The sequence below is a fragment of the Lissotriton vulgaris genome, chromosome 9 (genome assembly GCF_964263255.1).
Source record: "Lissotriton vulgaris chromosome 9, aLisVul1.2, whole genome shotgun sequence".
In the NCBI taxonomy this organism is placed as follows: domain Eukaryota; kingdom Metazoa; phylum Chordata; class Amphibia; order Caudata; family Salamandridae; genus Lissotriton; species Lissotriton vulgaris.
Genome location: NC_141697.1, coordinates 1,158,648,275 through 1,158,670,653, shown reverse-complemented (window position 1 = coordinate 1,158,670,653; position 22,379 = coordinate 1,158,648,275).

Below are 22,379 nucleotides of genomic sequence, written 5' to 3'. Positions count from 1 at the left end.
CAGCCACAGGCCAAGCTTGAGAAGGAAAGAGTGGTTCAGCATTCAAATCCTCCATAGCTAAGTCTGTGCTATGTGAATACACACAAACCTGGTCATACCTAAGCAGTCAATAGTACCCCACTTGGTTGTTTGGGACCTGTCCAGAGATTTACCAAAGTCTCACTTGATCATTATGTCCAGAACAGAGACCGGTCAGTTTTCCAGTTCATTACCACAAACTGGGTCACAGATTTGGGCGCCCGTAACAAAAAAAGTGACCTGCTTGCCTCCCTCTGCCAATCCCAAACTATTACAAATGCCTGTGAATCTCCATCCTGTGCATCTCTGAATAGTTAAGTGTCCTGTAAGCATATAATGTCATCCTCCATTACATAGGGGCATGTGAGCTCCATACAAGGATAATAAATAACACTATTAAAGTGTTCAAATTGTTCACCTGCCCTTTTCTGACCAGGTTCAGAGATATGCAGAATTTCATCTGGCAGTCCAGAGATTTGTGAGTTTTTAACTCAGCTATTCTGGGGAGAACTGAACCTCCATTTAGCAACTCTTTACCAGTATCGAGACTTTCAGGTCTCCCAACTGGCCACTCCTTACCACCTGGCAAACAAAGAGTTTCCAACTGGCTATGTGAGAGATTATGTGAAATATGCAACTCTTCCACATGGGCATCCCTAACCTCTTCAGAGACTAGCAGGTCACCTACTTTGCTGTCCCTAACCAGGGTTAGAGATGCGCACACATGCCATGCACTACTCAGGTTCACTGTTCCCACAAAGTGTTGGGTATTGATTAGGAAGCTGTAACTCACCTGCTCATCCACCTAGCTCATATGTGGGCAGTCATTTAAGTAGGGCCTAAAGATGTGCTAGATTCCTAGAAATAGATCTTTGGCCGACACAGGATCAACACCACCTTGGCTTATCGACCTGTAAGATCAATGGAGTCCCTTTTCTTAAATGTATGTAAGAGGTCAAGTGTAACACCAACAATCAAGGATCTGCTTTTTAGCTAAAAAGCTGTTGTATTCAGGGACGTCTACTTTCCTTTTAAAGTTTACATACTGATTGAAAACTCTTAGCACTCAAAGTGCTGCAGTTTGCTAAAAACCCAGCACAAGAAGTCAAACATGACATAAGGTAACTTGGTAGTTCCATTACCACATCATGCTACGATAAAGTGGATACCATTATGAAATTAGAGGACATTCAGAAGTAATATTAAAAACATAAATTTTCAATTAACGATTATGAACAAATGAAAAGATCGACCTCATAGCAGAGGGGTGTTGAGAGGACCTAGATATAGGAATTAAAAGGATTGGGACAGTCCCGGGTGAACACCAATCCTCAATAAGCAAAGATAGCGCTGAATACCTGGTAAGAAAAAGAACAGGCTTGTGACTTCTGGTAGTATAGTGATAACAGCTGGACAGGGATTATCTAGTCTGCGAACCGGTATGTGTTCATTGGCAGTGCTAATAAAGACTTCCAGGAGGTGTTCTCCAAAAATGACTTGTGTCAGACCATCTCTTTGACATTAGAAATATATTTGTTTTGCGATTTGGATTTACAAACATCAGTATTCTTTTTCACTATAGCATGCCAGATTATTAGTGCTGTAAAGTGCCCTTGTATCCTTTATATATTTAATAACATATGGTTGCCTAATAGCCCGGCCAAGAAATACTAGGAACACTCATGTAAATGATACACTGGTGACTCTCCAATCTTTTCTAATGGCTGTACAGGCAAGAGATGCCAACCTGTGTCATTACTGTCATTACTGCAGTGCTTATTTGTACTGTCAATGAACTAAAATGTATTTAGTTCAAAGGAGAATTGTGCAAATGCTGCAGAACAACCATTGCACTTTTCATACACCAACCGGCTACCTGCATGGAAACTGAAGGATTGGAGGCCGACTTTACGATACCCGAGCCTCCTCCAAGGAGCCCTGCTCAAAATGCTGTGACAACAAACATTCAGGAGTTCCTAGCGTCACTTGGGCCCTAAGCCCTGGCTTAGACCAGATATCATATTTAACTAAAAAGCGCCCTGTTGGAGACAGCAATACCTTTGCCTCCAGTCAGCAAAAATGTGCTGTGCCCTGTAACTTCACAAGTAAGCCGACACACAAACCTATAAATTAATGTTATCAAGTCAAGAAAAAGTGAAGAAAATTAGTGTGGTATCAAAGAGCAATTGTGGACGGCAAGGTATGGGACATCCTCTGTGCAAGATAATGGAGAAAAACAACGTCTATCAAACGCCATTTTGTTTATATGGTTTTGTAGGCTATGTGTCATTACGTTAATAATTAACATTTATAACGAACAATACCCTCTTCATTTTTTTTGGCGGCTGCTGCGGGTGCATAATACACTCACTTATTTTACTGCAATTGGTACTTGTGACGGGCAAGATGCAAGAGGATATTCTACAACAAACACAGTAACCCAATGTAAAACATTACCCGAACACATACCTGCAGGTTGGTTACACGCAGGGATTCTAAACAGGGTCATTTGTTTTTTCCAATTTTTATGTTTCAAGCCTCTGACTAGTAGTTTTGAAACACTATGGTGTAGCTGCACAAATTTCCGAAGCCATCTTATTTAGTATTGAACCTTGAGGTGCTTGATACCTAGAGACCTATGTAACAAGCTCCTCAAGCTTATAGACAGTGAGTCTATAAGATATAGTAAGTCTATATATAGATTAGTGAGTAACTAATAAAGTAAAAGAGAACATCAGTTGGTACGTGTACATTTTTGTGGCGATATGTTGAGTGATTCTGTTTTTCAGTTATGTTCTTTTGAAACTCCTACGCCGCATTACTGTATGGCAAAGACTCATTATTACATGAAGCAGGCCACTGTGCTGCTGCTGATGTAAATGCTGAGAGCAGCCAAACGACAACCTCTGAGACCCTCTTGCCCTGAGGACATTTCACTCATCGTTCCCTTCTTCGTACCTTAGTACCATCTTCGGTTCTGTTCAGTGGTGCTTCAATGCTTGTTCGGCCTTGTATGAGCGATGGCGGTTTACAGTTTGAACAACTAAGTTGCTGAGGGAGTGGTGTTTTGCTGCCTGCGTAAAAGTGGTAAGTTATGCCTCAATTCCACGTCGGGGAAGTGGGGAACGTTACTGCTCAGGTGAGTTGTGGGCACAGACTTCGTAGCCGGGCAGGCAGCAGAGAAGGCACTGGCGGGGCAAGGAGGCTACACCATTTAATATAAAGAGCCAGTGGCAGCTGGTGGAATGTGTAATTGGTAGGGCGTAAACTCCTCTCTGAAATTGCAAGGAGCAGGCAAGCGAGCCCAAGTGATGGTGAGTAGATACATGTATATAATATTGATGGTTCTTCTGAAAGGCACCATGACTGCAATAGGAAAATGCCTCAATCTCCCCATCCTCCTGAATTTTTTAGGTCCCTTCGAAAGGGTAGGGTCTTCATAGTGGCTTATTCACCCGTTATGTTTACTTTGTATTATACATGTATGCCCTTTTTTTCTCTATACATTTCTTCCATCAGCATATCTCACATGTTGTCCCTTCACTCTTCACACCTTCTTTTATTCTCTGCATTTTCGTTTACTTTCGTTGTGTTAATTTTTTGACAACTGTATTTTCATCACACATATTTGCACAATTTGAACTGGAATACGGGACCATTGCTTTGTGCGCTCGGCAGAGAGGCCAACTATTGGATGACCATGTACTCTGAACACCGTTTTGACACAGTGGCATGCACTGTAAGAAGCTTGAACAGCTTTAACCACCAATTACAGAGCTCTCAGTCATGGCCAGTTACAAACACCTGGAAAGGACTCACTTCAAAGTAAGCACTAAACAAGTGTAATAGGACTCATGAAAAAAAATATAGAAACACAGCATCCTGCAAATAGCGAACACTTTTAGGGAATGCAATATTAAGTAAAATATGTGAACTATAAAAATAATTTAAATAGCTGACATAGATTACCTAAAACGTTTTGCATTCATTATTTATAAACTGATTAGTGTTTTTTTGCCATTACAACTAGGAACATTAATAAAGGACCCTAGGGGACCCGTTTCAAAGTATTACCGGCCCTCTTAAAGCCCTGACCTCACCTGAAAGTATTGTCATAATCCAGAGCATCAGCAAATGATATGCTGTGACTAACGAGTGGCTAGCAGATGCATAGAGCCATACAGCAAATGTTTTTTTTCACTTTCTAAGTCACTGTAGCTCTGTCCTGCCGAAGAATATAAGTGACAAAGTGAGCCCTAGATGTTTTAGCAAATCTGAATTAATGCATGATATTCGATAAAGAATATCACTGACTGCAAACCTTGGAAAGTTGAACAAGAATGTGTCCTGTAAAGGCCAGCACTGTATAGACAAACTTTTGTGAAGGTGGAGGGATCCGCATTTGAAACTTGCTAAACCTAGAGTGTTTTTCGTGGCCCAAATGCATTTTGCTATTTGGGGTCTTGGTAAGATTTCAAAATTATTTCAAATCATGCACGATTCTATAATTATTAACTTCCGTCCAATACACACTTCCCTCTGTTCCACAGCAGCACTTTAACATTGTGAGGCCTACAAATCACCATGTTTCAAACCTTACCTCATTGAAGCATGAAGTTACTGCAGCAGAAGCGCTAAGCTAATATCCGGTAATTCTGAAGGGAGGGAGGCAGTGAGTTCCTGGAGAGTGGACGCGCACTGATGCTGAGGCTAACTGCTGATGACGCAATGCAAATATCCGGAGCCTCTTTTGAACCCTGCCCCTTTCACATTTCGTCACAGGGAGAGGTGGGATCTGTCAGTCGACTCGCTGATCACACCCTGCCCTGCCCCAGATGGAAACAGGCAGAGTGCATCTTCGCTGGTTGACAGACAGCCTCGGGAAGTACAGGGCTTAAGCCCAACATTCCGGGCTGTGTTTTATTAGCGAGGCTGCACCATCGGGTGTAGTCTTAAAGCCTGGCAGGCTTTAGAGGGGTGCGGCTGAACTGAAGAAAGGCAAGTCCCGCAAATAATTAATGGGACAGCAGCGCATGTGGCTGTAAAAAAAGGGCCGATTGTTTTAATGAGTGAAAATGCTGTCCGCATCGGCGGGGAATATGACAAATGAAAAATATAAAGACAGCAGGAAATCAGAAGTGGCTTGGCCCACTAAAAGGAACCACCACTATAAAGAGCAGAGGCCCGGCCGGGCCTGCGCACCTTCTAATGAAGAAAGAGGCTCAAAATCCCGGCCGGCCTGGGCACGCGCATGCGCAGTTGCGCACCATTCAATTAATGAAGACCGAGCCTCTGAGGCCCTGGGCCCCGGCCGGACGACAGGGCATGCACACCATGTAATTAAAGAAGAGACTCTGAGGCCCGGCCGGGGCCCAGGCGTCTGTGCCGTGTACACCATTACATTTATTAAGAGGCAGGGTGGGTGTGCCGTGCGCACCATTTTTATTCATGATTAAGTGATGGGGCCCCTGGAGCCCGGGGGGCCCCCCCGCAACGCGGGGGCTGCGGGGGCCTGTGTTACACCCCTGCTGTCATGCTGAGCCAAATACACGTCAGGCACAGAGCTAAGCAAGCTGCAGGCGCAGAGGTAACAGTTCTCCAGGACGAGAGCTGATAAAAAAACAGACACATAGGGGCAGATTTACCAATGTGCCACCTAAAGCAGGACACTGTTAAGCAGAGTGCATGCATTGAACTGAGGACACGGTTCAGCAGAGTGCGGGCACAGGGTTGAGCACACTGTTCAACAGAGTGCGGGCACAGAGTTGCGCACACTGTTCAGCAGAGTGCGGGCACAGAGTTGAGCACACTGTTCAGCATAGAACTTAGGACACTGTTCAGCAGAGTGCGGGCACAGAGTTGAGTACACTGTTCAACAGAGTGTGGGCACAGAGTTGAGCACACTGTTCAGCATAGAACTGAGGACACTGTTCAGCAGAGTGCGGGCACAGAGTTGAGCACACTGTTCAGCAGAGTGTGGGCACAGAGTTGAGCACACTGTTCAGCATAGAACTGAGGACACTGTTCAGCAGAGTGCGGGCACAGAGTTGAGTACACTGTTCAACAGAGTGTGGGCACAGAGTTGAGCACACTGTTCAGCATAGAACTGAGGACACTGTTTAGCAGAGTGAGGGCACAGAGTTTAGCACACTGTTCAACAGAGTGTTGGCACAGAGTTGAGCACACTGTTCAACAGAGTGCAGGCACAGAGTTGAGCACACTGTTCAACAGAGTGCAGGCACAGAGTTGAGCAGCACACTGTTCTGCAGCATGCGGGCACAGAGTTGAGCACACTGTTCAGAGTATGCGGGCACAGAGTTGAGCACAATGTTGTGCAGAGTGCGGGCACAGGATTGAGCACAATGTTGTGCAGAGTGCGGGCACAGAGTTGAGCACACTGTTCAGCAGAGTGCAGGCACAGAACTGAGCACACTTTTCAGCAGCATGTGGGCACAGAGTTGATGAACACTGTTCAGCAGAGTGTGGACACAGAGTGAGGACACTGTTCAGCTGAGTGCAGGCACAGAGTGAGCACACTGTTCAGCAGCAAACGGGCACAGGGTTGAGCACAATGTTGTGCTGAATCGGGCACAGAGTTCAGCACACTGTTCAGCAGAGTGTGGGCACAGAGTGAGGACACTGTTCAGCAGAGTGCGGGCACAGAGTGAGCACACTGGTCAGCAGAGTGCGGGCACAGAGTGAGCACACTATTCAGCAGAGTGCGGGCACAGAGTTGAGCACACTGTTCAGCAGCATGCGGGCACAGAGTTGAGCACACTGTTCAGCAAACAGGCACAGAGTGAGCACACTGTTCAGCAGAGTGCGGGCACAGAGTGAGCACACTTTTCAGCAGAGTGCGGGCACTGAGTTGAGCACACTGTTCAGCAGCATGCAGGCACAGGGTTGAACACAATGTTCTTCAGAGTGCAGGCACAGAGTGAGCACACTGCTCAGCAGCATGTGGGCACACGGTCGAGCACACTGATTAGCAGAGTGAGGGCACAGAGTTGAGCACACTGTTCATCAGAGTGTGGGCACAGAGTTGAGCACACTGTTCAGCAGAGTGAGGGCATAGAGTTGAGCACACTGTTCAGCAGCATGTGGGCACAGAGTTGAGCACACTGTTCAGCAGAGTGTGGGCACTGAGTGACCACACTGTTTAGCAGAGTGTGGGCACAGAGTTGAGCACACTGTTCAGCAGAGTGCGGGCACAGAGTTGAGCACACTGTTCAGAAGCATGTGGGCACAGAGTTGAGCACACTATTCAGCAGCATGCGGGCACAGAGGTGAGCACACTGTTCAGCAGAGTGCAGGCACAGAGTTGAGCACACTGTTTAGCAGAGTGCGGGCACAGAGTTGAGCACACTGTTCAGCAGAGTGCGGGCACAGAGTTGAGCACACTGTTCAGAAGCATGTGGGCACAGAGTTGAGCACACTATTCAGCAGCTTGCGGGCACAGAGGTGAGCACACTGTTCAGCAGAGTGCGGGCACAGAGTTGAGCACACTGTTTAGCAGAGTGCGGGCACAGAGTTGAGCACACTGTTCAGCAGAGTGCGGGCACAGAGTTGAGCACACTGTTCAGTAGAGTGCAGGCACAGAGTGAGCACACTGTTCAGCAGCATGTGGGCACAGAGTTGAGCACACTGTTTAGCAGAGTGCGGGCACAGAGTTGAGCACACTGTTCAGCAGAGTGCGGGCACAGAGCTGAGCACACTGTTCAGCAGAGTGCAGGCTCAGAGTGAGAACACTGTTCAGCGGAGTGCAGGCACAGAGTGCAGACACACTGTTCAGCAGAGTGCAGGCACAGAGTTGAGCACACTGTTCAGCAGAGTGTGGGCACTGAGTGACCACACTGTTTAGCAGAGTGTGGGCACAGAGTTGAGCACACTGTTCAGCAGAGTGCGGGCACAGAGTTGAGCACACTGTTCAGAAGCATGTGGGCACAGAGTTGAGCACACTATTCAGCAGCATGCGGGCACAGAGGTGAGCACACTGTTCAGCAGAGTGCAGGCACAGAGTGAGAACACTGTTCAGCAGCATGAGGGCACAGAGTTGAGCACACTGTTCAGCAGAGTGCAGGCACAGAGTTGAGCACACTGTTTAGCAGAGTGAGGGCACAGAGTTGAGCACACTGTTCAGCAGAGTGAGGGCACAGAGTTGAGCACACTGTTCAGCAGAGTGCGGGCACAGAGTTGAGCACACTGTTCAGCAGAGTGCGGGCACAGAGCTGAGCGCACTGCTCAGCAGAGTGCAGGCACAGAGCTGTGCACACTGCAGGCACAGGATGCAGCAAGCTGCAGAAACTTCGTATAAACCCTGCAGATGTGCCAGGATAGGCTCTCAGCTAGCAGCTCTCTCCTTGATGGACTGACTGCTGCGGCCAAGGGGTTCCCCTTTGCCTCTCTTCACCTTCCTGCTTCCCAGCAGAGCCATACTTGTGGGCAGAACGCCCAGACGCCGCAGGGGGAGGGGCTGCCCTCTGAATTCCCTCAGAAGGGTATTTAGGCTGGGTCTTCCGCCAGCATCTGTGCGCAGAGCAGGGAAGCACTCGAGGGTGCTGTAATATTTAGAGAGCTCGTTAAAGGGCAGCCTGATTAAGAGGGAGTGGATGTGCGCTGAGATGGGGCTGCTATTCTTAGCCTGCCAAGGATACCTCTGTGTGAGGAGGATTCTCGGCGAGGCAGCAGCCTCTCTGCATCCCCAGCCTCTTCCACACAATGACATTTCAATCAATACTAATGATCTTTTGATGTGATAAGGGCCGCATTTGTTCTTGGTGATATCAAATAAGAATCTAATAATTGAGAAACTACAGAGTTCCGAAGCCTCCATATCTGCTGAGGCTCAACTTCAATTACAACCTGATTAAAAATAATCCCGAGGAAATCCTGTACTCTCCACCTCGTTATTGATCATAATGCAGTCTATGGATATACTTGATCCAAGATCACACAACGCGTGCGTAACTCATTCATGGATGCCCTGCAGGCGCATAACTATTGGTCAGGGTATGCACAGAAGATTCTGAAGTGACCAGAGACCTCAGCTGAGATCATACTGCATAAGCTTATAAAACTGCACACGCATAATACAAACATGCATTGAATGCATGCTTATACCTCTGCTATGGGCATATTTAGCAATGGCAATACTGCACACCAGAGCAGCTCGACTGCCTATAAATGTCCCAGAAAAACTCATGCCTCCCCATTGTTAAAACAACTGCAATGGTTACCAGTTAAATACAGAATTCATTTTAAGGTTCTATGCTTAGTATTGAAGGCCTTACATGGGCCAGCACCAGCTTTCGTCACTCACTGGTTCAGCAGACACATAAAAACACACAGGCTGCTACTTGCCAACACAATGTTTTCAGGGTGGGTGAGGAGTGGGCAGTGGCGTCACTAGGGTTGGTGTCACCCGGTGCGGGTAACTCATGGTGTCACCCCCTCACGACTTACCGCATAGACCTCCTTCGCTCCGAGTCTGCCAGTGGGCACAGTTGGCAAGATAACGGGACCATACAGAATCTTTAGTAACGTTTGTAAATGTAATTTGTCACACCCCTATTTGAGGGGATAGCAAAGTCTATAATCATTGCTCCTGAGGAGGGGGCAGCCCTGCTAGCCCCGAGGAGACGGCTTCCCCCTCATTTCATGGCGAACCTGGCGGTTTAACCAGGTTTTACTGGTGGATGCGTTTCTGCCAGGCAGCTCTTCACCATGGTAGCGTCGTGTGACAATGACACCGTAGTTGAGCCTCCCACCCAGGCTTGGACATCGGGGGGAGCTGCTCCTACAAGCTATTCCAAATAAAGGTCTCATTGCAATAGCACATAAATGCCCAATAAAGGACAGCCAAATGTAGCCCCTGCCCCCCTTCCTGTACTGTGATGGGAGTGACAGAAGTAAATGGTCTGAAAAATGATAGCACCACAGATTCACCCCTTATGTCGTCTTCACATTTCAATTTACAGATGGCTGCCAGTGGTAGGTCCCATGATAGTGAATCTTACAGCACATTGTTCATTACATATTAAAATTGTATCAACTTTCAAAGCACAGCAAATAGTAGATGGTGACTTTAAAGAACATCAGGTTACCCGCCCAATCCTATGTACCCATAGACATTCTTTCAGAGAGCACCGAAAATAGACACAGGAAGTGAATCAGAGAGAGAACAAAGTAAAAGTGAGACCAGCCCCCACATGGTGTGTGGCGAGCAAGCGCAGTGAGCAACCACTACTAGGGGGAGTTTGGGGGGTTACATTTCTCCCCTCCCAAGAAAATTTGGGAGACAGAAAGGTCAAAAACAAAGCTTTTTTCAACACATATTAGATTGATAATTGATTTAAGGTTATAATGAGTTATTGACAGTAAAATGTATTCAGAAAGTGGCCGTGGGATATGCTTCTAATAGCAGAATGTCCCCAAATACGATAAAATGTGGAAGCACAAGCCATTTCTCTCCGAGCCATGGAGTTTCTGTCCTCATTCAGCACTTCTCCCTTTTCCACTACAGCAGTTAAAACATGAACGGCTAAATATCCTAGTTTGCCAAAGTTTTCTAAATAATAATGGGTCAGCCATATTTACCTCATAATGCAAGATGATGTGACCATTTCAACTAATAAATTATTTGTAGCTCAAACGGGTAGCTCAAACGGATCAAAGTTAAGAAAAAATGTGACTTGTGTTGCTGCGGAGTAGATGACATAGCTCAATGTTCTAGGTTAGGATTTTAACTTATAAACTGCAAGTACCAAAAGGAACGCTCTGACAAAAACAGTAGCCCACCACCCACTGGCCTATTTACATGATTATGTGCACTTTTTGATCTGCATGGTACATGTTCTTTGCAGCAGGTACATTAACCCTCTGAGCTACCTTTCCATGAGTCAAATCTTCCATTAGACAAAATTCCGATCTCTCTCTAGGAAGAACATTAAACACCAGAGTCATCATGACATTTTTGTTGTTACCCAAAATTGCTGGAGGGCAGGGAGGAGGTACTGGTTATTAAGGCTGGCTGAACTTGGTTCCCCAGTTCCAAATTCAGCAGCTCCTCTGCCAATAGTGCCACATCCTCTCCCCCACTGAACACCATACTACAGTGCCCCACTGAGAAAAACTCAGACTGCCTTCAACTACAACCCAATTGTTGCCACTGCGCTACAAACACCTGGATGCGACTCAATTACGCACTGGGCAAGAAGAGCAATATGTGGCCTACAAAACAAAAGTGACAGCGTCCTGGAAAAAGCAAACGATCAAAGGTAATGCAAAATGTGGCAAACCATGTGAAATGTAAGCAGGAACAACATGGTTACCTTAACGTTTTTACACTCAGTGTTCAGAAATGAGTGCTTTTGCCTGAAGTTATAGACATGACTCGGGGCCCTGAATGGCCCATTTCAATGGCCATTGCTTATATCCTTACAAAACGTAAGCAGTGTCTATGGTAAAAAAGACATCTGTAGATGCAGCAGTACAAATTTTGTTTTTGAATCCTCACTTTGCAGTACCTCCAAGATTGGTGCACTAGTTCCAAGCCCAGGGAAAACAAAGACAAGAAAACAAAAATAGCGCTTCACTGGCAATCTCTGTAAAAGTGGCGCTAAATGTATTTGGATGTGAATACAATCTATCTAGCCAGTTTGCTACCACTAGTCTGTCTTGCTTTATTTAGTTATTTCGTTTTCATATTGTTTAACTTTTTTTCCCGATGCTGCACTTTGGAAGTAAATCAAATGTCAGAAAAATACATTGATTTCCAGCAAGAACTGCAACCCATTGCAGGCAGTGGGCAAAAAGAAAGTAAAATAGCAGTTCTTAACAGCGTGGAGAACTCAAAGGCAAATCAGCAGTGCATCCCTTTGGCACTTATGATGAACCCCGCAAGGCCCCAAAAACTATCATCTGCGTCACTCACAAAGTAAAAAGAAAAAAGAAGAGCAGCCTGTGACTGTGTTATTATTGGTGCGTGCCGTGCCAACCCCCCCCCCCCCTTCTTGCCGGTCCGGACGGAGAAACTCACTGACTCACCTGTCCTGCTGTTAGACGGAGGAGGGGTGAGGGGGGGGGGGTCTACATCGGTCACGGTGGCCGGGGAATACAATTAAATTATGGCGGACCCCAACCCAAGTCAAGACGTGCCGCCTCTGATCCTCCTGCTGCAGTGCAGGCCAGTCACACGCACTTAGGGCCAATGCTGCGCATGCGGATTTAGAATCAGAGATGAATGTCCTGACATCATCTGCAATCTGCCTGTACGCGGGCGGCGGGCCTAAGAGGCGCGCTGACGTGGCGTAGGAGGAGACAGTGCGCACTGTGCACAGGCACCTCCTTCAGTCCTCCTGAGCAGGAAAGTATGGTTGAGCAGGAAAGTAAGGTTGCAAGTTGCTGCAAGACAGTGCAACTGACTGAACTTGCACATACGTTGCGGATGCTAGTTACACTTCAAGCAAGTCTGCACACTTTTTACAGCACACACTGCTGTTGACCGCCTTGGTGTCACCCCAGTGGAATGGTGACACCCGGTGCGGGCCGCACCCCCCGCACCCCCCTAGTGACGCCGCTGGGAGTGGGCAGGTGAGGACAAGACTGAACACTCAGTGAATGAGGGTGCAGCTGTCCCCGCAACCTACTGGAAGTGATCCACAACGTCTGGTACGCGTTGATCTGAGTCAAACCAGACAATCTGGTCACAATTAACCACCAGTCGGGTTCTCCATAACTGCCTGGAAATTAGGTACATCGTCTGGAGCGCTATGATATGAGTCATTCAGACAATCAACTGACAGTCGGGTTTGTCATACCTGCCTGGAATGAGGCACAATCTCTGGTGCACAATGATACAAGTTGCCCCGCACAATCCAGTTCCAATGAACCCACAGTGGTGTTCGCTGTACCTCCCTCGAATAAGGCACAACATTTGGTATGTGATGATACATTCGCACCAGACAATCCGGTCTCACACACACAGTTGCAAGGTCAGTAGTACCACACGAGGCAAAATGAGGCACCACTATGGATGCCCCTACCGTCCGAGGGTCGAAACCTGTGAATTGAATACTGCATGCATTGACCATGGAGTTAGCATGCCGCGCGAAAGAGATGCAACACGGATGATAAAGCGGCCCCGCTGAGCCCCACAACTGGTGAATCAGCTCACCACCATCAAGACCCTTGTGCGTGGTGATGCAGGGGCCACACTCCTTAGATCAGGGCATGGTTTGGAGGCTCCACACAAGGCAATCTGGTCTCCAGGCACAAATTTAGTTCCACGCCCCCTCCGCACTGTATTCAGGATCCATCAGATGAAGTAGGCACTTGAGAGGGCACTGCACATGATGTAGGTCCCTAATGGGAGGTCTTTGATGTCCCTGAGACGTTCACGAAGAGCAGGGGGCAAGCCACCAAAGCCTTGGGAGTACAGTTCAGGGCTCCAGACAGCAGCAGGTAGTCGGCCCAGGCCAGGCACAATTCAGCCAGGGTGCATGATCCCTTTCATTTGAAGTCTCCTCCTTGTGCACAACAGATTCCTGTGGCAATGTGCACCATGCAGTCCAGGAAGTCTGTCCAACATTCCCACAAGTGTATCTCTGCCCTGCTGAAGTATGGCACCAGTAGTTATACTGTAGTGTGCCTTTGAACTTGGGGATGTTTCAAAGTGTTCCCTTTTTGCACATGGCTGGACCAAGTGGCGTGGTTGGTGTAAGGACATTACACCGTCACACTCTCGCCATGCACTGCTTATGACTGCCATTCTAGCACCTGTTCTTGCACGGTGTTAGTTTTTGGAGCCTACTCAGATTTACACCTCCCTATAAATCTGGGACAGCTGCAAAATCAATGGGTGTTAAGGTGGACTACCCATGGCAACAACCATTGCACTCCCCTTTCATGCTAAGTGATGCATGTAAAGGGGCCGTATTTACAAGGCAGCGTTAAGCCTCAAAAAGTGGCTTAAAGCTGCTTCATGAATATGGAGAAGGGCATAGCACCATCAAAACATTCTTGGGGCCATATCCCTTTGTAAACATGCTCCCTAGTAATGGGTGAGGATAGGTACCTCAAGGGCCAATCCCCGAGTTGTGGGCAAACATCTGCCCAGGCTATTGCCAGCTTAGAAAGAGAGGTATGGGCAGAAGGAAAGGTGTCATATTCATATATGAGTATGGTTTACTCCAGTCAAAATGGGAGTAGCTGGTTAAGAAGAGCTCTGCAGACCATGACCATTTTCCTTTGCAGGAAACTGAATAGCAATTGAAAAGATGCTGAAGTGAATAGGAAAATGGAGGGCACAAGCTGGACACTAAGATTTATTCTAACCTTGACAATTATTTATTGCATGACCTTCGATCAAGTCAATACCCCAATGAGAGTGAGCACCGGGACTGAAGAGGCTATAAACTGGGAAGGACTGCAAATATGAAGGATGTGGCTCTGAACCTGGAACTTGAATAACAGTGCTTCTGATGCCAGTATGAAAAGACTAACCCACAATTCAATTCAATAAGACATTTTATTTTGGTTTTTGCACAAACCATAAAAGTACATATACATTGATAAACAATGTAAAAACACATTAATTATACATATCAGGTAAAGTGCCAGAAGTGCGAAAGTACAATATCATCCTCAAAATGGGGGGAAAAAGAGCGGATTCATTCGTCACAAAAGGGGAATAAAAACCATTACTTATCCATACAAACCCACAACTGTGAGGTTTAGTGCCTCAGGAAAGGAGACTGATAGACTGAGGGTTGAGCGTAACATGTGGTTATTTAATTATGTTTCATCTAGTAAGAAAATAAATAACAAACTCCACGGTTCCACATTATAAGGCCCTGGCCCCTTCATGAGAAAGCACTAATCTCTGCTGGAAGGATTTTATTAGCCCTTTAGAGCTAAGGTTTAGCTCAGTAGGTTGGCCATTGAGTGCCTACTACAACAATCAGTAACATGGAAGCCAGATAAACACAAAGGGCGCAATTCACAAAAAGCGTCCACAGTCACGGCGGAAGCCTTAAAGTTGTGGCTGGGGTCCCACACTCGTGGCGGGACCTCCGCAATGGAAGACTGCTGTACAGAGGTCCCACCATGAGTGCAGGACCCCCACCTCGACTGCGAGTCCTCCGCCGCAACTGGGGAGGCCATTTGTGAATAAGGCCTGTTGTTTCTGAGTTCCAAACTGCACTTTGTTGTACTAAAAATGTATCACAAAATGTAAGTTTTGCCAAAACTTGTGCGTGCAGAGTTCTCCCCTCCCCCCAATAACAGAGTCTCCCCACATATAAGTGTAGATTTTAGTAGTAAATATGGGAGAGACACTATGAGTGAGTGGGGAAATGGGTAGACTTACTACTGAATGGCATGGGATTAGGGAGAGTTTAGAGGGGTTTAGGGAGAGCAGGAAGGTGTTTAGGGAGGGACATCACACACCCAAACACGAGTAAACAAATTGCATTGCTCTGGGGGTGCAGTCATGTAACTTACACTTTTTAGTAAGTTTACACTCTGAGGTTGTGAATACCAAAAGTGATATACTTAATACAAAGTGTAAACCTACTCAGAGGTGTAACTTTCCTTTGTGAATCAGGCCCATCATGTTTCTTATATTATGCATGTAGCTGCTTTCAAGAAAAACATATTCCTTCTTAAGAGGGACTGCAATTTGAAGCTTGTCCCTTCTATTACGTACAAGTCATTTGCCTACAAATGGGGAGAGTGCAATTTAAAGCTACCCTGTGAGCTAATTTTATTGAGAGAGAGCATTAAAAACACATCTATATTTGTCCTTATGCCCTGTTTGGCATTTGTGTATCATGCTACGCTAATAGCTGCTGCCTGAAATGATGCTCACACACATTTTGAATGAAACAGTAAAATAATATGAAGCCTTATTGCCAAGGAGGAAGGATGGTGAAGTGTTGGGATAGCTTTAAATGTGATCGCTTTGTATATGCTGCAATAAAATGATTAGTGCTCTGCTGCCTTTTTAGGAATGCCTTGATAGCACAGCTGTCAACAGACAATTTTTGATCGATCTAAGGAAGTGCTTTAAGAAACACTAACAGGAGAGGGGTTTTGGATCTGCCCACATGTTGGTAGCCAGGAGTAAATGTTTTGATTGAGCAGAAATTGTGTGCTTCTACAAAAAAAGTGCTTGCCCTCCACACACTGTATTTATCCAGATGCCTGCCTGACCTTGAACTTTCAGGGGCGGACACTTGAAACTTCAACGTTCTTAAAGTGTCTAAGATAACTAGATAATTTACAATGTTTGTTTTTCTCTGGCAGCGGCACAGATGGGAGGAGGTCAGTTATTAATTTTAAACTTCAGGGTGTAGTTTTGTGTTTGAGAGTCCAGGGATAAGGATTTTTATGTCTGGTTTAGCAGTGCAAGTGCCGTCTGACTCTATGGGATCAATAAAATGAGCTTCCAGAGTCCTACTGAGAGAGGGACTGAGGCTCCACCCACATGTTGGCTCCCCGAGTAGAGGATTTGATTGGGCTGCATTTGTGTGCTTCCACTGAAAAGATTGTTCGTATTGCAAATTCTGGATTGTGGCAAAGTTTATCTATACTACTATTATAAAGGAAGAACTTTGAACCTTTGAGGCGGATAAACTCGGGAACCACAGCGCCAATCCACACACCCGATACATCGTTGTAATCGTGAGGGTGTGCAGATGGACATAGGCTATATAAACTTAATAAATATACAATATTTAAAAAATGTACTGAAAAAAAAGTAGTCCCTTGGAAGAAGCGCCGGTCGCGACGTGCGTGCTGATGTGAGGAGCGTGGGGAGGAACGGCGTCCAGGAGCGCAAGGAGGACCGGCGGACATGGCGCGGGGAGGAGCGGTGAGGAGCGGCGGACAGGCGGTGAGGAGCCGCGGACAGGCTGTGTGGAGCGGCGAACAGGTGGGGAGGAGCGGAGGACAGGTGGGGAGGAGCGGTGAGCGGCGGATGAGGTAGGTTATTTATTTATTTATTTAGGAACGGTGAGCAGCGGAAAAATGAAGCAAAAATGACAATCGTGAGCAAGAGGAAGCAAACGGAGCATTACAAAAGTGAGCAAAACGGTGCACTACAGGAAGAAAAAGTTACGTGTGCAGGTTACAAAAGCGTACATCGTGAGCAAGAGGAAGCAAACGGAGTATTACAAAAGTGAGCCAAACGGTGCATTACAGGAGGAAAAAGTTACATGTGCATGTTACAAAAGCGTACAAAGTAAACATAGAGGTATAATACTGCATTACAGGGGGAAAAAGTGACGTATGCAGGTTACAAAAGCATACAAAGTAAACATATAGGTATAATACTGCAATATATGGAGGAAGGCTCCGGGGGACCCATGGACAACGTCGGGGCGGGCGGGGGCCCTGAAGCCTAATTGCTCCCGGACAACGTCGGGGCGGGCTGCTAGTACTAGATACAGCAGTACTGGGTTGGTTAAGGTGGCAAGCCAAAGATCATTGCTACAGGCCTGATCTGTTTATTATAAAATGTCATGATAAAGGCACTAGGCCTGAGGTATTTATTGTGAATAGCATATTTCAAATATAGACCTTTTATAGTGGATTGTTTTTAATTTATATTAAAGTACACACATAGGTATTTAATTACATGGAATCTCACAGAGTACCACAGTATGTGAAGGTGTTTGTGTTAGTCAGCCAGACCGAGATTTGCCAAGGGCTTGCACTTTCATTGCATAATGCAAGGTGATGCACGCAGAGACACCTTGTGCAGCTTGCGTAGCATAATAAATCTGAAGATATTTTGCCGGCTTGCATTTCTATGCCCTGGGAAGGTGATCCATGGGTGAAGGATGGGTGGCCCTACACATCCACCCATGTTTTTTGACTCATTCCCAGATTTACTAACAATAGTAAACCTGGCAATGAGTCAAAAAGCCACGCCTTCACAGAGGAAGCGTAACAAGGAGAAATATGTTTAACTCTTCTAGTTCTTTCCTCTTTCCATGCATGCTGCAGCAGCACACGTAGAAAGAGGAAAAGTCTCAGAGTACTGTTTTTGTGCAGGAGGGTGTCCCTTCCCACACAAAAACAAATCTGCATTCGAATCAGGCCCCTTTGCTCTATAGTGAAGTGGAGCCTGCATTGGTGCTTGGCAGCTGCTGGTGAGCCAGCTCAGAGAGAGAGAGCAGGAATGGGCCATATCGCATAGATATGGCACATTCCTGCCCTCGCCATTTGATGCAGCAGATCACAGCAAGTTATTTTGCTGTGTTGTGCTCTGTCAAATGTTAGCAAATATTTGCCCCAGTGTGACAAATGGTAGATATAGAAGGATACCTCTGTAAGAATCCTTGGGCCGGATATATGTATCCCTACAATTATTTACTAATAGTGAAGAGTACCATAGGAAACATATAGAGAGGACCTACCTCTCTTCAAAACGTCACCAGGAACTATTACCTAGTTCTCAAGGACTTGTTGCCTTCGGGTCTATTCAGGGTGGTTGCCTCCTATAGTCACACTTATGTCAAGGTAGAGTGCCCGCGTTGGTGGTACCCTGCCCCATTGAATATCCGGCTGGGACAGACCAGACCATGAGACATCAAGCCCTTGAATTATAGCATACAGATAGGATTTTATTACATGAAATTACATAGATTACTTTAGTAGGTAAGGAGTTTGGTGTTGGTTAGCCCCTGTGGCAAACATCAAGCATATGCGATTTACACTGTGAAAATCCTTGTAAATCCCTGTTAGGAGAAAAAGTATATTGCTTTGCCAAATGAACTATAATTTTGTATACATATGCAATTGACTGTATGTCTGAACGTCGACTTGTGGAAAAGCTTACATTCAGTACAGTAGGACTGAGTTGATTTTGGTGACAAGCCAATGATAACAGCAGTAGGCTTGATTGGTGTACAGAGAAATGTTAGTCCTAGTGCCACAGTTCTGACTCTTTATTATGAAAAGTTATTTCAAAGGCAGTTGGTCTGGCTTATTTATTTTGAGAAAGATATAAAGTCAATTGGCATCTAACAGTTCACTGTTATCACATTATGATACATGCCATAGACAGTACTTGGTTACATGTAATATCACCAATCATCATAGTAGAAAAAAGTTTGGTGTTGGTCACCCACTCTGAAAAACCCTTGGAGTAAAATTTCACTGTGGTGATTGTGGTTAGACCCTATTGAGAGGGGTTGTATATTAGTTTTCCAATTGTACCTTTGTACACATTTGAATTTTTAAAATGTATGCCTAATTGTTAGACCTGTCAGCTTTACTGTGGTGTTCCCCTAAACGTTCTTCCTTCTCACCTCATGTTTTGCTGAATTCGATTCTGTTGGACTTAGGACTCTGTGCATGTTACCACTGCTAACCAGTGTTAAAGTGCTTGTGCACATTCCCTTAAACATGGTAAAATGGGCTTACATCCGATTGGCATATTTAATTTACTTATAATTCTCTCATGAAGTGGTATACCATATATCCAGGGCAGGTAAATTAAATGCTTCTAGTCGGCCTGCAAACAGAACAATTAATTGATGAAATGGTGAACTATGTCAAACACTTACCCCCAAATCCATCGTTTTTTTGCTCAACATACCATTCCAGTTTGGACTCACCCACATATAAATCAATCTTGACCCTGCTCCCCATGAGAATAGTAGAATAGAAAAAGAAGGAGAGTCACCCTTAATCACAAGGGAACAGGGTAAGGAATCAAGAAAAACAAATAGTTCCCTTGGTTGTCCTAATCTTCAATAAACAGTGTGATACTGGCCCTTCCCCACTAGGATCTATTTATATGGGCATGTAAACCTCACAACACTACCTTCATTCATCCAGTAGTTTAAAAACCCTTTCACTAGAAGTGACACGACAAAAGCACTTACAATCTGAAGAGGTAATTACGCAACCAAAGAGAAAAATATTTTCATTATTTTATTTCTATATTGATAAAAACAGAGAGAGCGACACCCTGTGCGGAAACTTAAGTGCTTCTGATTTGTACAGCTTCTTTATACAACTATTGCATCAAAATTAGTACAGTACATTCAATAAATCAGCATTTTATATTCAGTCATATATACGAGAAACATATGTTAACATTTTTTTTCAAAAAGAATAAAAGTTAAAAAATGTGTCGACGCGTTTCGGTGGATCCTGCTGTTCGCACCACCTTCCTCAGGACAATTAAAAACAATTTTATTTGGATTATAAAAATGCTCCACTTCTCATTATTCAGTTTCGTCACGTGGGCAGCTCACATTAGCTATTCAATTAAAAACATTCTAACTGGGGGAGATGTCTTCTCAATTGATTTGTCTGTGTGTTACTCCACAGTCTATGTTCATTAAAAAGAGGTGATGAATCACTCTCGGGTGCTTGCAGATGTCTGTAGTCCCAATATATATTCAGCATAGGCACTTATCACTTTAAATGTGTTCTGAAGGCTGTTAGCTCCTATTCCTCTGTACTGCGGATTTACTCAATTATCCCAGTTGCAGGATTCTCGCATTCTCGTTTATGCAGACGTGTAGACGCTGGAGCAATGAGAACAGTCCAGCTCAACTGCTAGGCCAGATCCTCCCTGGCCCAGAAACAAGCATCCTAGCACCGGTTTCAGGGTATCACTGGAAGCAAGCTATATCAGGCTGGTGAACTTAAAACAAGGGCAAAACTGCCACTAGGCATTTTTTCATGTCAACATAGTCAAGGGAAGCCTTCTTGAATTGAGCAACGGTGGAAGGCATGCTTCCTGAAATATTCATGATTTTAGTAGTGAACTAGGTAGTTACCGAGGCTTCACATGTAACTTCACTTTTAGCAAAGATACTTCCCTGCTGTTTTGTAGAAAACACAACACCAGCTTTCCCTTGCCGTCAAAACTGAGTGAAAAGGTACTTCGGAGGTGATTTCATATGGGCCGGGATGCCCGCCACCCCTCCCAACACCAATTCCCCATGGGAGGAGAAAGACACAGGTTTGAACTTTAGGAAGGCGGGGGGGAGTTACCCCCCGGGCCGTATTTATTAAAATATGAAACAAAATTTAAAACTTTAAATTAAAACGTTTCATGAATCATGTACAATTTTATCTTCCATTACATTTTGATGAAGACAAGTTCTTGGCTAACCTTAACAAATCTCTAATACAAAGGTTTCCTAGCCTAGTCTAGCATCCTGAAAATGCATAACATTCTAAAATAAAATTGTACAACCTAGCATTAAGGGCCAACGGCAAGGTCTTAACCGGTGTCAGATCCCTACTACCAAATTCCCGCCCTCACGGTGTGAGTGGCGCATGCGCAGAGGACTTTACCCTCGCAGCCAACTGTAACTTCCCTTGTCGTAGGGGCCCCCTTTCACTTGACGCCCTCTTAAGGTCGTCCGAGTTCTCGTGCGAGGTATCCATAAGAAGGACAGCGTGGACTCCCCCCCTTCCCCACACTCTCTTCCGCCGGAGCGGATATCTGGCCCCAGGGAAATTCGTAGGAGGGGCATATAGCCGTCTCCCCCTGGGAGGGGCCTATGGCCGTCTCCCCCTGGGCGACCCATCCGTAGTGGGTGCCACCCCCCGTGGGAGGGGCCAATGGCCGCCTCCCCCCGGGCGCTACCATCCATACTGGATGGCGCCCCCCCTAGGGACCTTGAAATCACTGCTCACCGATCATGACCTTACCGCCACAGACCGGATTGTTGACCGACTATCCGGCCCCCCCACACCTCCTAAAGGTCATGTCTCCTCAATGCCACTAGCCATGCTATGAAGTCTCCTATGAGTAAGTCATTCCCAGCCCTGAACAGGTGCACCCCATCATTCAAATAATAGTGATCACCCCGAATACACCCATGGGGAATGCTTTGTAAATGAGTGGAGCGAAACAGTTTTTCAATCTTGTTGTTTACCCTCTTTACCGCGTGGTTCAACGCCAACACAGAGATACCCCCCGCCAGATTCTTCTGGGGATCATGTGGGACCAGGCAATCGTACACCCCGGGGGCCTCTTGGCCAACCAGCTGACTGCTGACAATATGTGCTCTACTAACACCCGTCTTCCCAGTCTTACCAAGTCATTGCCTCCCAGATGCACTATGATTACAGATGGCGGTGACCTGTGCCGCCCTAGGAGTTCCTCCACAAAGCTCTGAAATTGGTCAAAACAGAGGCCTCCTTTACCATGGAAGGTCACTCTGAACCCATATTCCTCAGATGTGTGAGTCGCGTCACCTGCCTTGAATATGTCCCCAGCACGCCTCACGTATGAGTGGCCCACGACCCATACCACTTGATCTCCAGTCGGTGATCCTTTCCCGCTGGTCCTCTGGTGTTGGGCCGATCCCAATTTTCGCCCGCGT